The sequence below is a fragment of the Carcharhinus amblyrhynchos genome, unplaced genomic scaffold (assembly GCF_965287045.1).
Source record: "Carcharhinus amblyrhynchos unplaced genomic scaffold, sCarAmb.v2.hapA scaffold_38, whole genome shotgun sequence".
Classification (NCBI taxonomy): domain Eukaryota; kingdom Metazoa; phylum Chordata; class Chondrichthyes; order Carcharhiniformes; family Carcharhinidae; genus Carcharhinus; species Carcharhinus amblyrhynchos.
Genome location: NW_027649779.1, coordinates 8,173,293 through 8,189,342, shown reverse-complemented (window position 1 = coordinate 8,189,342; position 16,050 = coordinate 8,173,293). Strand labels below are relative to the sequence as shown.

At 42.4% G+C, this 16,050-nt stretch overlaps 1 non-coding gene across 1 annotated transcript; it reads right to left on the bottom strand.

Moving 5' to 3' along the window:
• Positions 1-455: 455 nt before the first annotated feature.
• trnat-ugu (transfer RNA threonine (anticodon UGU)) lies at positions 456-528 on the bottom strand. Its single transcript has one exon. It is a non-coding gene; the product is annotated as a tRNA-Thr (tRNA).
• Between the last annotated feature and the right edge of the window lie 15,522 nt (positions 529-16,050).

Sequence of the window (16,050 nt, the reverse complement as noted above, 5' to 3'; positions counted from 1 at the left end):
TTGCTTTGTCCACGATCCTTTTGTTATTTTAATTTCCACGCCAGACCACTTGCACCGCAATCTGGCACCTGCAAAATGGCACCTTCTTTTTCAACACCAGGGAAGTGTTCAGCCAATTACAACAGTTATCCCGTCCGAGTCCCATGGCATGAAACTGGGCGGAATGTTTTTTTTTCAATCCATTTTTATTGCAGACTGAGGGAAAAATTCTAGTATTCATACATTTGCAAATTTTAATTAGTCTGGTGGGTTCACCCTGCATTCTCTAATTGTGAAATCAGGGGTCAGTCCCTTAAAAAAGGTTCGTCAAATATGTTCTGTTCTTTCACGAAGCATCATAACTGTTCTCTTTTCCCAAGTTGCACCCGATCTGCCCCTCCCGACATAGAGCACTGTGTTTGGTCTTACCAGTACTGTCTTTTCTCTACAGCTTCTGCTAGCTAAACTTGGCCTGAAGGCCCCAGCGAGAATTGAACTCACGACCACTGGTTTACAAGACCAGTGCTCTAACCACTGAGCTATGGAGCCAAATGCTCTTACTGATGGCGGTGCGTGTAACATTATCAGTCGATTGAGGAACAGGATGAGTTTGAGGTCGGAGATTTTTGATCAATGTGGGAAAGTCAGAAGTGGAGAGCAGGAATTTAAACGATGCAATTTGAAAGTGACATGATTTAACATGTGTGTTGTGTGTGTATGACATGTATGTTGTGCGTGTCATGTGATTCTTCAGAGTTTATCTTCAGTGTTACATTTCTGACTTTTCCAGCTCCGATGCAAATTCATCCAGCCGGAAGGTTGAGATGTTGCACCCTTCACAAATGCTGTGAGGCCTTTTTTTTTCATTAAATGAAAAATTGAACAAAAAAAAAGTTATTGATTCCGTGACTGGGAATTGAAACGGCGTCACTGTGCCGATCCTGATCACTGGATCCTCGGTGCCGCTGATGTGAGAGATTTGCAATGAGTTGATCATCTCTGTACCCATTGCTTCATTTCCAATAACTTTCAGTGAAAATGCCTCACAATGAGGAATGATGGGAAGATTTGTGCCTCAGTTAGGAAACCCCAATCTATCCCCTGGGCCGGGACTGCAGTCTTAATGTTTGCAATCGTGCTGTTTATATCGGCAGACAGCCATTCAGCCTGTGTTCCCGTTTGTATTCTCTATTGGAACAATTCCAATCCTCCCAGTTTTGACAGAGGCTGATGTGGGCTCGAAACGTCAGCTCTCTTGCCTCCTAACAGATGCTGACACACACACATACGCACACACACACACACACACATACACACACACACACTCAATTGTTGTCAAAATGGAGAGGAACAAAGCGAATGCGAGGACAATTATATAGACGAACCATCAAAATGGTCTCTTTCTCAAATTTTAACCTCATGAAGGGAATAACTAATTTATTTTCCAAAGTTACTGTGAAATCAGGTTCGATCAGCCTTTCAAGCTGTTCATTCCAGTTCATAACAAATCTTCTTTAAAAGTAAACAATCCCATTTCTGTCTCTCTGCTCAGTAAAATAAATCTGTGCCCATGGGTTGCTGACCGTCCTCCCAATTGAAATACTCTCTCTTTAATTAACCCACTCAGAGCTCCATGATTTTGAATACTAATAAAAGTGTTCAAAAGACTGACAAGGAGTAGAGAGCGACACCGATAGAGTTAGGAGAAAGAAAAACGGGGTGCTAACAGATAAAAGCTGAGGAACAAAAAACAAGTAGCAGATGGAGAGAAAATGATCAAACAATGCAACATAACAGCTATCATTTTCTTCTTCCACGGAACCCGGGGGAGTTCAGTGACTGATCCACAGACCATCCAGTTATATCCGGGAATGGAAACTCCGAACAGATCACAACAGACTCATTTGTAAATGTAACCGCAATGTGATCTGTGTGACTCTGCCCTGACTCTGTGGGCAGATATAGGCCGCATTGACAGATGTTCTGACCAGATTGTGGTCTCTGGATTTATTTTCTGCTCAGAAGTGAGATGTGCGGTTTGGAACTGGCAGCATGAAACAGGAAGTTGTGTTACCTGAGAATGAAACAACCGAGGCCAGTTTGATGTTATCACCGTGAACAGTCTCCCTGCCTGTGAGGATGAACTCACTCTTAAAGCATCAAGAACAACCACACAGATTGCTGCCGGTCTCAGCATTACAGTCACCCCCATTCCCATATTAATGATTGAAGAAAATGGTCATATTTGGGGTTTACAAAGATTGATTGAAGGGAAGATGGACTGAAGATTATCATTAATAGAAAAGAGGGACAATTAAAACAATATTTATTTTTCTTCGGATGTGTTCTAAAATAGAAACTTTCAGTGTTTTATGTGCTGTGTGACAGAAATTGACGAGAGAGATTAAGTGAGTGAAGTGGCCTGTTTCCGGCATTGAATTTTCATCTTTTCAGTCACAAGGTGCCGTAAACAAAAAAAAAATGAACTTGGTTTTCCCCAACTCAGAGCCAGATCGGTTCCTAGATACTTGTTTAAGTGAATTAATGGATACTGACAGAGCAAAGAGAAGTTATCTGATTTAGTTGCAGTCTGAGACAGAGAAAGACAGGAGAGACGTTCAGTGAGTCATTTAAAAGATGCATTGCTTTGGCAGCGGAATGGCCAGCTGTACATCCCATTCTAGAGCGTCCAGGGCAATTCACTAACTTTGGGTATTGAATGAGACATAGAATGTGTAACTAAATACTGAATAAGTTGCCCATAGCATGTTTAAACGTAACTGAAGTTATTTGCACAGTGGTTAGGACTGCTACCTCACAGGTTTGCTGAAACAGGTTCAGTTTCGGCCTTGGGTAACTGCCTGTGTGATGTGTGCATCTTCACCCCGTGTGTGTGGGGGGGTTTCCTGAGGGTTACCACTTTCCTCCTACAGTTCAAAGTGTAAAGGTTAATTGGAGTGACCATGCTGAATTGCCCCTTAATGCATCGTGGCATATGTTTAATCTGTTCTTCAATCTCCTTTGAACAAGAAGATGTTACAAGATTCATCCCAAGTTTTCACGAAAATATTACACACAATACGAGAGCAATTAGCTACTATACGAGGCAACTATTAGTTAGTAACAATAACTAATGAACTCCTTTCATCCACATAATTATATTGCATTTTTTTAAGTTAACATGCATCTATTCTTCTCACTCACTCTTTCTTTCATTCCAACTACCAGACGTATTTTATAGAAAAAACAAATATTGAAATAGTGCCAGCTTTATTATGAGGACTCAGTGTAATACAAAGTAACGCACGGATGCATTCATGGAGCGGAGCACAATAATATCCGAGATGGAATCTTATTTAATGTAAGTGGACTCTTGACTAAGCAACATCAGCTCAGAAATGATGATTTGTAACATTTATCACGGCATGTTTTCATGTATTAGTAAATGAAGCGGCGAATAATTTACTGTAATTAGATTCAAGGTCGATGGCAACAATGATTCAAATGATTCAGATGAAATAAATGCAGTATATAAAGAGACATAACCAAGTGCATTACGGTACAAGACTGCACCAAATGTGTTATTGCACTGAATATTGTCAAGTACAGTAATAATTGAGACAGGGTTAATTGTAGCCCTTATAGAAACAAGGTCCAGTGCATTAATTAATTAAGCTTCAATTGTGTGATATACACAGATACAGTGCTGAAAGAAAGAAAAAAAGAGACATGGTCTCGTACAGTCAGAACTGAGATAATTCCTGTGCAAGATGAAGTATTAACATGGTAAATGCAGTATTAACTGAAGGAGTTGCAGCTGATAAATCTGAAGTCAGTGTTTAGTGAAATATATGCATATACATTGTCCTACTCTGGAAACAAATAAAAAAAAAGTCAACCATGTCTTCCACGGAATCATAGCCTAATTCAATAGTAACGATATCTGATCTAACGTTATGAATCAGAGAGGATGAACTGCGATGTTGACTGAGCAAGGAGAAAGACAGAGAGAGAGAGAGAGAGAGAGAGAATTGGACAAGTACACTAATAACACTCCAGATAGCGTCTACTGTCATATAATTCAATATTGGGTCTGGTACAGCATAAATCGAAGTATGGACTGGTGTAATGTAATCAGAGGGATGGTTCAGTTAATTCATAATTAATAAAGCAGAGTCTTCTGTACACGGGCCTACTTGCCAGTGGATAATATATTTTCCTTAATGGGTAAAACATTCCCGTTCATAGCTTTGAAATGTTGCACTAAGTCTCCATAAACTGTTCGGTTCCATGAGGAAATGATCTCAGCTTTCAGCTGTTCTGATAATGCAGCTCATGCATGATTAACATCAAGCTCTGTAAGACCTTCTGCCTCGTTTGTTTCCCGATGTCATTGTAGGAATTAATGGAATTTTAAAAGGATTCCCATTAATCATTGCCATCTTGTCAGAAAGATTCAAGGCTAGCAGAAGACGTGCTTCTGACAATTAAACGCACTAGTGTAATATTGGATACAGATCTCAGAATTTAGATGCACTGAACTAAATGTCATAATGGCAAAACTCAAATTGTGATCAATTAACAGCCTTCTCTCAGTTGAATCAACATCAGTTTCGAATCAAATGGTAATGTTTTCAATTCCAGTAACAGATGATTGAGCTCACGATCCAACATGTGAAGCAGTGCTGAATGTTCAGTTATTCCATTATGAGATGTGATGATATTTCAGTCTAATGAGTAATATAGCAACATTATCATTTTCAAGCTAGTATTCCAGAAGCTTGAAGTAACGTTCTGGAGCCAGGAGCCAAAATTCTCTAAATGTCTTTGTGGGTCTCCTTGTGTTGCTCCAGTTTCCTCCCACAGTCCAATGATGTGCGATTAAGATTGGTTGACCAAGCTAAATTGTCCTTAGTGTCCCAGCATGAGTCGGTTAAATATGTGGTGTAAGTAAATATACTCACAGTGCAGATAAGAAGGGGGTTACAGGATTTTCATCCATGGACATTGAAATATAATGATATAGTTCCAAGTCAAGTGTGGGTTTTATGGAGACCTGCAGGGTATTTGTGTTCTTTTGCACCTATTGCCCTTGTCCTTTTAAGTATCAAAGTTAATGTGTTGTGAAGATGCAATTGAAAGATTATGTTGCTGCTATACCAGTTGTATATTGTTCACACGGCCAGATTTGTACATCTGTGATGCAGAAAGTGTATGTTTAATGTGGTGGTGGACGTTCATTGAGCCGGCTGCTTTTTACTTGCTGGTGTCGAACTTGTGTGTTGCTTCAGGGTCATACGTCAGGAGAGTGGAGAACATTAACTCACAATGCTGACTTTTGCCCTGAATATGATGGATAGGGCTTGGGAAGTCAGGAGGTGAGTTACTCCACGCACATTTCCCAATCTCTGACCTGCTCTTGTTGCAATATTATTTACATGGTTGCCCCAGTTCACTTTTTCATCAATGGTAATTCCCAGAATGATGATAGTGGGGTTTCAGCTGTAGTCATTCAATTTAATGACACACGGAGATGTTTGGAGTCTCTCTTATTGAAAAGGTCATCCCTTACCACTTGGGCGGCGTGAATGTCACTTGGCACATTACAACCAAAGCCTGAATGCTTTCTAATTCTCGCTGCTTATGGGCACAGACTGTTCAGTATCTGAGGAGTCGTAAATGTGCTGAACATTGTGTAAACATCAGTGAACATCCCACTTCTGAGCTTGTATTGAAGTGACAACATTAGGCCGAGGACCCCAGCCTGCGGAGTTCCTTCAGCAATGTTCTGTGACTGAGGTGATTGGCTTTCAACAACCACAACTATCTTACACTGAACTTGCTGTGACTGAAGCCAGTGGAATGTTTTTTCTTTCTTTTCCACAGATCCCCATTGGCTGCGGCTTTGCTCGACTTCTTGATGCCACAACCAGTCAAGTGTTGTGTTGTTGTGGAGGGCAGGCACTCTCAACTCATATCATCACATCAGCTATTTCCACTATATTTGGACTAAGATTCAAAGATTTCTAGAACTGAGTACTCCTAGTGGGATCAAAACAGAGCATCACTGAGCAAATTATTTGTATTTGTAACTGTAGCAGTAATGTTGTTATTATTATTATTATTACTTTTTGGCTGATCCTTCATACTTCCGATTACGTCGATCGAGTGTGGAAGCATTGGGCGGTAGTTGGTCAGGTTGGATTTGTCCTGCCTTTTGCAACAGGGCATGTCTGCCAATTTCCACAATGTTCTGTTTGAGAACGTGATGTAGCTATACTTGAATAGATTGGCTGGAGCACAGCTGGCTCCAGAGCACAAATCATTATTATTATTCCTGAAATACTGTCAAGACCCATAACCTTTGGACTGTCCATCGACTTCAGTACAGGGTTGGGCCACAGATCAGTTATGATCAGATTACGTGGCGGAGTGGGCTCCAGAGGCTGAATGGTCCACTCCTGTTCTTATGCTCCATGATATCATGTTGAATGAATTGAACTCCTTGGAGACTGGAATCTGTGATGCTTGGGGCATCACAGGAGCCCGAGATGATACATCCTCTCGGCCCTTCTGGTTGAAGATGGTAGCAATTGTTTCAGTCTTGTTTCTTCTCCCTTTTGCTGGGATATCCCATCATTAAGAATGGGGGGTTAATTTGAGGCTCCTGCTGCGTTTTTTTTTCAACTATCCAGCACCATTCAGGATTGCATGTGGCAGAACTGCAAAGTTCGACCCTACCTGTAAAAATACGAATCAGTGTGATTGTGTGAGGTATACATTGACATGCACTGGTGCAATATGAGTTTCAACAGGATGCCACATAATATAATATGTTATAATCACAGTCAGGGTCCATTATTTTATATATGTATATAGGCCCATGGTGCAGTGTAGCATTCATTGAGGCAGTGCCTGCTTTATGCAATATAAACCATCAAGATGTCAGTTCCATCTGTTGCAGTTCCTGTAAAAAAGGTCGCTGTCAGGTATTATCTATGATATTAATGTATCAAGAATACAAACCCATAACTATAATACCACATCCCCATCTGTGGAAGGTGCACGGATCTAAGGTGCGACGAATTATAGATGTTGCTGAATATGCAAGTTAAGTGGTGTCCTGCAGTAGTCTGTCTTGGAGTCTCAATTATTGACAATATTCATAACTGCTTAGATAATGGCGCAAAAATTCAAATATCCAAACGATAGATCAAGTTATTTTTCAGAATGTTAAATTTAGTGGATGGCCAACGAGATTTGGGGTTTCAGGTGCATGGCTTCTTATAATGCCACGAACTGACGCAGAAAATAGTCAAGGAGGCCGACGGAATTTTGGCCTCTGTATCTAAAGGACTGGAGTGTAGGGATTCAGGTGTTATGCTGCAATTGTACAAGATCCTAGTTAGACCCCACCTAGCGTATTGGGTGCAGGTATGGACACCACACCTTTGGAAACATTTTGACACTAGAAGGAGTTGAACACAGGTTCACAAGAATTGCACCTACTCTTCAGGGTTTAAGTTGTGAGGAGAAATGAGACAAATTGGGACTTTTTCTTTCAAATTCGAAGAATGAGGGGTGTTCTGACAGAAATCTACAAAATTTTTACGGGGTAGGACAGGGCGGATAGAGATTTTTTTTTCTCAAAAGTTTAAGGCTCTAGGATAAAGGACCTTTTTTTTTAAATAGGAGCAAGCCGTTCAGGAGAGTTGATCGAAAGCATTTCTACACACAGATAGTGGTGGACTTTTGGAACTCTCTCCCTCAAAGGCGATTGGGTGCTGGTTCAACTATTAGATTTATGTCTGAGGTCGACTTTTGCTGAACAGGAGTATAAAGGGATGTGGGTCAAGGGTAGGCACATAGAATTTGGCCCAGATCAGCCATGGTCGAATTGAATGGCCTGCTTTTGCTTCGGACATGGGAGTCGCTGGCTGGTCAGCATTTGTTCCCCATACCTAGTTGCTCTTGAGAAGGTGATGGTGAGTTGCCTTCTTGAATCGCAGCATTACGAGGGGCCACGGGCTTAGGGTGACGGGGGCGAGGTATAATTCGGATGTTGGAGGGAGATTTTTCATACAGAGGGTAGTGGGGATATGGAATGCTCTGCCAAGCAAGGTGGTGGAGGCAAGCACGCTGGAGTTGTTTAGGAGTTACTTAGATAGACACATGAGCGGGATGGAGATGGAGGGATATAGGACACCGTTTTAAATAAGGTTGGGACGTCCCTGGGAATCAATTGATTCCTATGTACCTTCCAACATATTTTCTGGCTCACTTGCTTTACTTTTGAGCTTCGGGAGATTCCCTTGAATGTGTGTATAAGGATGTGCATGGTATTGATGTTTTTCTCTTTTAATCCACAGGTGCTTCGGTCCGCCTTGTTGTCCGACAAGGAGCATACCCGCGATGGGTCGTAAGACGGCTGCTCTTGGTTGTTTCGAGAGTAGCCGAGTATTTCATGCCGTTAGTGTACGCTTAAACTGGACCAGATGCCGGGCAAGACGACAGCTCAGTGACTATCACTGTTTGCTGTGCAGATACGTGGATTTGGGCCAGTGTCTGCCGGAGTTTGTGCATTCTCCCCGTGCTTGCGTGGGTATCCTCCGGGTGCTCCGGTTTCCTCCCACCTCCCAAAGACGTGCTGTTAAGCTGATTGGTGTAACAAATTGTCCCGAAATTAGTCTTCCCTCAATGTGGGAAGTCATAAGCATAGATATGGGTCATGGGTTGGGGGGGGGGGGGGCGGCGGGGGGGCTCATAATGTTAGAATGGCGGCGCGGGCTTGTTGGGCGGAAGGGCCTGTTTCCCGTTCTGTGTTGTTCTTTGTTCTTTGTACGTGATCCATGGGTAGACCCACAATGCTGTTACGGAGAATATTGAAGGATTTTGACTCAGCGATTGTGAAGGAACGGGGGCGATATATTTCCAAGTGAGGATGGTGAGCCGCTTGGAGGGGAACTTTTGTTTCTGTATTGGCCTTTGAAAGGGTCTAGTGGAGGTTCACAAGAATGATTCCTGGAATGAAGAGCTTGCTGTATGAGGAAAGGATGAGTCCTCAGGATATGTACTCATTGGAGTTTAGAAGAATGAGGGGGGTATCTTATTGAAGCTTTCAGGATACTGCGAAGTCTTTATAGAGTGGGCGTGGAGAGGATTTTTCCACTAATAGGAACAACTGGAACCAGAGGGCAGAACCTCAGACTAAAGGGACAATTCTTTAAAACAGAGATGAGGAAGAATTTGTTCAGCTGGAGTGAGGTGAATCTGTGGATCTCTTGTCGCAGAAGGCTGTGGAAGTCCGGTCATTAGATGTTTTAGGACAGAGTTAGATGGGTTTGTGATTAATAAGAGGATCAGGGGTTATGGGGAAAAGGCAAGAGAATGGGGATCAGAAAAAAATATCAGCCATGATTGAACAGCGGAGCAGACTCGATGGACCGAGTGGCCTAATTCTGCCCATATATATTATGTCTTATTGTCTTATAGCCCTTTATACTGATGCAGTTGGAATAAAGGACCTGCTTTGATTTTGAAGTAGTAAATCACATGCACTGGTGCAATATGAGTTTAAACAGGATGCCACCTAATATAATATATTAGAATCACAGTCAGGGTCCATTATTTTATGTATGTATACAGGCACATGGTGCAGTGTAGCATTCATTCAGGCAGTGCCTGCTTCATGCAATATAAACCATGAAGATTTCAATTCCATCTGTCACATTTACTGTAAAAAAGGTCGTTGTCCAGTATGATCTCTGATATTAATGTATCAAGAATTCACACTCATAAATATCATACCACATCCCCATCTGTGGAAGGTGCACAAATCTAAAGTTGGCAGTTAGTGTCGAGTGGAGTGCCGCAGGGATTGGTGCTGGGGCCTCAACTGTTTACCATTTACATAGGTGATCTGGAGGAGAGGGCTGAGTGTAGGGTAATGAAATTTGCTGATGACACGAAGATGAGTGGAAAAGCAAATTGCGTGGAGGGTGTGGAAAGTCTGCAGAGAGATCTGGATAGGCTCAGTGAGTGGGCGAGGACCTGGCAGATGGAGTATAATGTTAGCAAATGTGAGGTTATCCACTTTGGTAGAAATAATAGTAGGAGGGATTAATATTTTAAAGGCGAAAAGGTACAGCATGCTACTGTGCAGAGGGACCCGGGGGTCCTTGTGCATGAGTCGGAAAAACCTAGTCTGCAGGTGCTGCACGTGTTCAAGAAAGCGAATGGAATGTTGGCCTTCATAGCGAGGGGGATTGAATATAAAAGTAGGGAGGTCTTGCTGCAACTGGACAGGGCACTGGTGAGGCCGCAACTGGAGTACTGTGCGCAGTTTTGGTCGCCACATTTGCGAAAGGATATATTGGCCTTGGAGGGAGTGCAGAGGAGGTTCACTCGGCTGCTACTGGAGATGAAGGGGCTAGCCTATGAGGAGAGATTGAATAGACTGTGTCTGTACTCGTTGGAATTTAGGAGGCTGAGGGGGGATCTTATAGAGACAGATAAGATAATGAAGGAGCTAGATAGGGTTGAGGTAGAGAGATTCTTCCCGCTTACATAGGATAGCAGAACTAGAGGGCACAGCCTCAAAATAAGCGGGGTTGGGGGTGGGGGGGGGGGCTGCAGTTTAGATCGGAGTTGAAGAGGAAATTCTTCACTCAAAGGGTGGTGAATCTCTGGAATTCTCTGCCCGTTGAAGTGGTGGAGGCTGCCTCGCTGAATATATTTAAGACACGGGTAGATAGGTTTCTGACAGACAAGGGAATTAAGGGTTATGGGGAGAAAGCGGGAAAGTGGAACTGATCCACTTCAGATCAGCCATGATATTATTGAATGGCGGGGCAGGCTCGAAGGGCTAGATGGCCTACTCCTGCTCCTATTTCTTATGTTCATATGTTCTTATGTTTTTATTCTGTCTAAAATGCGGTGATACAATTTGCATACACTATTCCAAATGTGGTCTCAACAAAGCCCTGAATCACTGTAGCAAGACTTCAAATACTTTAAAACTTAAATCCGTGCTCAAAGCTGGAAGGAGAGTGTGACAGTGGGTAATTCTTACTGTGCACATTCCTATAATCGGTGGCTGGATCAGGAAGATGAGATATTTTTGTCCCTTTGTACTGTCATCTCTACACTCCATCTCCTCTCAATATTGTGTGCCTTGCATTCAGTTCTCCTGCTTTCCAGGCGAAGCTCGAGTTCACCAGCTGTCTGTGTCTGTATCAAGCATCTAATTGACACTTGGAACTGGACTGCCAGAGATAGCGGGATGAGAGGCAGCGACAGAAACAGGAAGAGAAACGACATGAGAGTGTTTCATAAATGACTTGTGTCAGTTTAAGCCGTTCACTCATGTGCCTATCCAGGTAAGTCTTAAACAACCCTAGCGTGCCTGCCTCCACCACCCTACTTGACAGTGCATTCCAGGCCCCCACAACCCTCTGTGTGAAAAACCTCCCTCTAACATCCGAATTATACCTCGCCCCCCCTCACCCTAAGCCCGTGGCCCCTCGTAATTTTTTTGCATCCAACCTAGGAAAAAGCTTACCACTTCACTCTATCTATACCCTTAATAATCTTATACACCGCTATTTGATCTCTCCTCATTCTCCGCCTTTCTAAGGAGAGCAGCCCCAATTTGCCCAATCTCTCCTCATAGCTCAGTCCTTCCGTACCAGGCAGCAACTTGGCAAACCTCCTCTGCACTGTCTCCATGGTCTCTACGTCCTTCCAGTAGTAAGTCGACCAGAACTGGACACAGTACTCCAAATGCGGTCTAACCAACGTCCTTTACAACTGCAACATTAGATGCCAGCTTTTATACTCTATACCCCTTCCTATAAAGGCAAGCATACCATAGGCCTTCTTCGCAACCTTCTCCACCTGTACTGCCACCTTCAATGACTTGTGTACTTGAACCCCTAGGTCCCTCTGCGTTTCTATACTCTTAATAGGCCTACCATTTATCGTGTAACTCCCCCATACATTACTTCTTCCAAAATGCATCACCTTGCATTTATCTGGATTAAATTCCATCTGCCATATCTCTGTCCAATATACCAGCCTATCTATATCCTGCTGTATTGCCTGACACTGCTACTTGCTACTAGCAAGTCCAGCTATCTTCGTGTCATCTGCAAACTTGCTGACCGCACCACTTACTCCCTCTTCCAAGTCATTTATATATAATACAAATAGCAAAGGTCCCAGTACTGAGTCCTGTGGCACACCACTAGTTACAGTCCTCCAGTTAGAAAACGACCCTTCCACTACGACTCTCAATGTCCTGTTACCAATCGAGTTTGCAATCCATCTAGACACCTATCCTTGTATCCCATGAGTCTTAACCTTTTCCACCAACCTACCTTGAGGGACTTTGTCAAACGCCTTACTGAAATACATATAGACGACATCAACGGCTCTTCGTTTGTCGACCATTTTTGTCACCTCTTCAAAAAATTCTAACAGATTCGTAAGGCACAACCTCCCCTTTACAAAGCCATGCTGCCTATCACTAATCAAATTACCACACTCTAAATGCGTAAGCATCCTATCTCTAAGAATCCTTTCCAACAACTTCCCTACCACTGACGTCAAACTCACAGGCCTATAATTACCCGGGTTATCCCTACTACCCTTTTTAAACAATCGTACCACGTTCGCTATCCTCCAGTCCTCTGGGACCTCACCTGTGTCCAAAGAAGAGACAAAGATTTGCGTCAGAGGCCCAGCAATTTCATCTCTTGTCTCCCTAAGCAGCCTGGGATAAATGCCATCAGGCCCCGGAGATTTGTCAGTTTTAATACTACCTAAAAAACCTAACACTTCCTCCCTCGCCCCCCCACCCCCCCCCCACCCCCACCCCCCCCCCCCCCCCCCCCCCTCACCCTAAGCCCGTGGCCACTCGTAATTATTGTATCCAACTAGGAAAAAGCTTACCTCTGTTCACTTTATCTATACCCTCTATTATACACCTCTATTAGTTCTCCCCTCATTCTCCGTCTTTCTAAGGAGAACAGCCCCAGTTCGCCCAATCTCTCCTCATAGCTCAGTCTTTCCATACCAGGCAGCATCCTGGTAAACCTCCTCTGCACTCTCTCTAGGGCCTCCACGTCCTTCCGGTAGTCAGGCGACCAGGACTGGATGCAGTTCTCTAAATGCAGTCTAGCCAACGTTCTATATAATTGCAATATTAGACACCAGCTTTTATACTCTATACCCCTTCATATAAAGGCAATCATACTATAAGCCTTCTTCGCCACCTTCTCCACCCGTACCACCACCTTCAAGAATTATGTACTTGCACCCCTAGGTCCCTCTGCGTTTCTATACTCTTAATAGGCCTACCATTTATCGTATAACTCCCCCCTACATTATTTCTTCCAAAATGCATCACCTCACATTTATTTGGAATTTAATCCAGATAAATGCGAGGTGATGCATTTTGGAAGAAATAATGGGTGTGTGGGGGTTATACGATAAATGGTAGGCCTATTAAGACTACAGAAACGCAGAGGGATCTAGGGGTGCTAGTACAGAAGTCCTTGAAGGTGGCAGTACATGTGGCGAAGAAGGCTTATGGTATGCTTGCCTTTATAGGGAGGGGTATAGAGTATAAAAGCTGGCGTCTAATTTTGCAGTCACTTTGGATGCATTTTCTTTCAATTTGATACCCTCCTTTATTTCCTTCGATACCATGGCTGATTATCTCTTTTACTACAGGCGTTTCTTATCACTGGTATATAGTTTTGCAGAGCACCATGAAAAATTGTTTTCAAAGTCCTCTACTATTCCTCAATTATCCCACCATAAAGTCTTTGTTCCCGGTCTACCTGGATATTTCACACATCAAATCTGTTTGTTTTAACTTGTCTCGTTTAACCTGACATTCGGTGGAATATCTGCCAGTTTATTTATTGTGACGTCAACACTTCCAGAACAAATTCTGAACTGGAATGTATTATTGCCTTTAAAATAAACAATATCTTCTGTAATGGAAGTTCAAATAGTTCCTATTAATTTTGAACCAACTGTTAATATTTTTAAAATAAACGCTATTTTGAGTTGAAAGTGATCAACAAGTGACGGCTTATGGCTTTGCTGCCATGAACATTTCACTGTAAACAGAGAGGTGTTTATGTAAATAAATACACAGATGGAAATCCCAGATTAGATTGTTGACAGACAAAAACACAACATTTTTTTCCCCACCAACACAGCACAGAAATAGAAGCAAACATGCAAATCAATCAACGGATTTTAGTAACGATTGTTTTTTAAATATTATTGAAAGTTACGATTTTAAATGACATGAGGAAAAACGCCATGAGGATATCTATGTCCAGAATTAAGGAAAAAAACATCCCTGATATCCCGAAATATATTGTCACGGCAACTGTATTCATTGAAATTTCCTGTTTCATCTTTCTGTCTTTCTCCTGTCTGTTTCAGTGTCTTACCTCCCCTCAATGGTTCGTCGCCTCCACTCCGCAACATGAAGTCAATGTTTACCCAATGTGTCCTCGCAGCCAGAGTTACAGACTTCTAAAAGAATTTAGTTCAATGAATTTGAATCTGTGGAGGAGCTTTACCCTAAAAGATCTCTGGAGCATTCTGTGAACTGGAAATGTTTGATACATTGTTCTCTGTATCTAACCTCGGCTGTACGTGGTGGTAAGGATTCGATGTGGCAGTAAAAATGATCTTTTTTTCATATTTAGCCCCTGTTGTCCCTGCCCTTGGAGTATTTAAATGGACAATGTCGAGGAATATTTACTCTGCATCTAAACTCACTGTACCTTCCTTTTGAATGTTTGATATTACTTTATCAAGGAAGATTTAATCCGGATCTCATCTTTATTATACCTGACCTGGGTGTGTTTAATGGCAAAATGTAGACGGCTCTTGTCCCTGTACCTAACACGAATTTAAATCTGTGCCCCCCCCACCCCCGCCCCCCACCCCGAATCTATAAATGAAGAGTGCAGAAGAAGTTTTACACCGGAGAAAGTTCATGCTCTTTCTGCCTTCACTTTATTTGAGCACACTTTGTAGAGGGAGTTTCATTCCCTTTCTGGATAGTACTGTTCTTGGAATGTTTGATTTGGATAGAAAAGAGGGAGATTCACTTTGTATGTAACTCATGGTATTCCTGCCTTGGGAGGGTTTAATTTGGCAATGCAGAGGGAAATTTGCATTCTGCAGCTAACCTCATGTTACTCTTGTCCTGTACGTTTTTGATGCGAGAGTCGGCCGTCTCCACAAATTTCATGGGGATTGAACCAGTCTCTTTATATTATAGTAACATTGCCCTTTGCCAGTTTATATTATGAGGCCATGCCTTTGTTTATTTTTCACAGGACCATAACTATTTTTATATTGCACGTAGAGTATTGTATTGCCTGTCTCTACTCGTATTACACTGGATGATTTATTTGCTTATACTAAATTAGACGCTGCCCCTTTCTATAATATACGTTACCATGTTTCTGTTCATATTACGCGACACGTTGCCTCTGTTTATATCAATACAGACCTGTCTCTGTTTGCATTAAACTAGATGCAGTCTGCAATTGACCATGTCCACATTTATATTGTATTGGACATGGTCTCAGTTTTCACTGCACTGAACAATGTCAGTAATCAGGACAGTGGTTGGGGGAACACATGTCTCTGCATCCTTCTGGAAATGCAAACTTTATGAAGTTTGAACACTGGATAAGAAGAAGCGACATTTGAAATCCACTTCTGCTGACTGCATTGAAAATGGATACCAAGCCCTGTGTCGCATGCATTGTTAACAAAGAACAAAAAACAAAGAAAATTACAGCACAGGAAAAGGCCTGTCAGCCCTCCAAGGCTGCACCAACCAAATACTGTCGATACAATACTGCCCATTTCTGGATCCTGCCTAATAGCTTTGTTTTTATCCCAACATTTTATCTCTTCTTCTTGCAGAACCGTGTAGTAATACAGACATAATTCAAATAGCGGAATAGTTAAGTGCTGTATCTTTCACTGATACAGTCCAGTGAAAGAGATACAGGATCAGTATCAAGT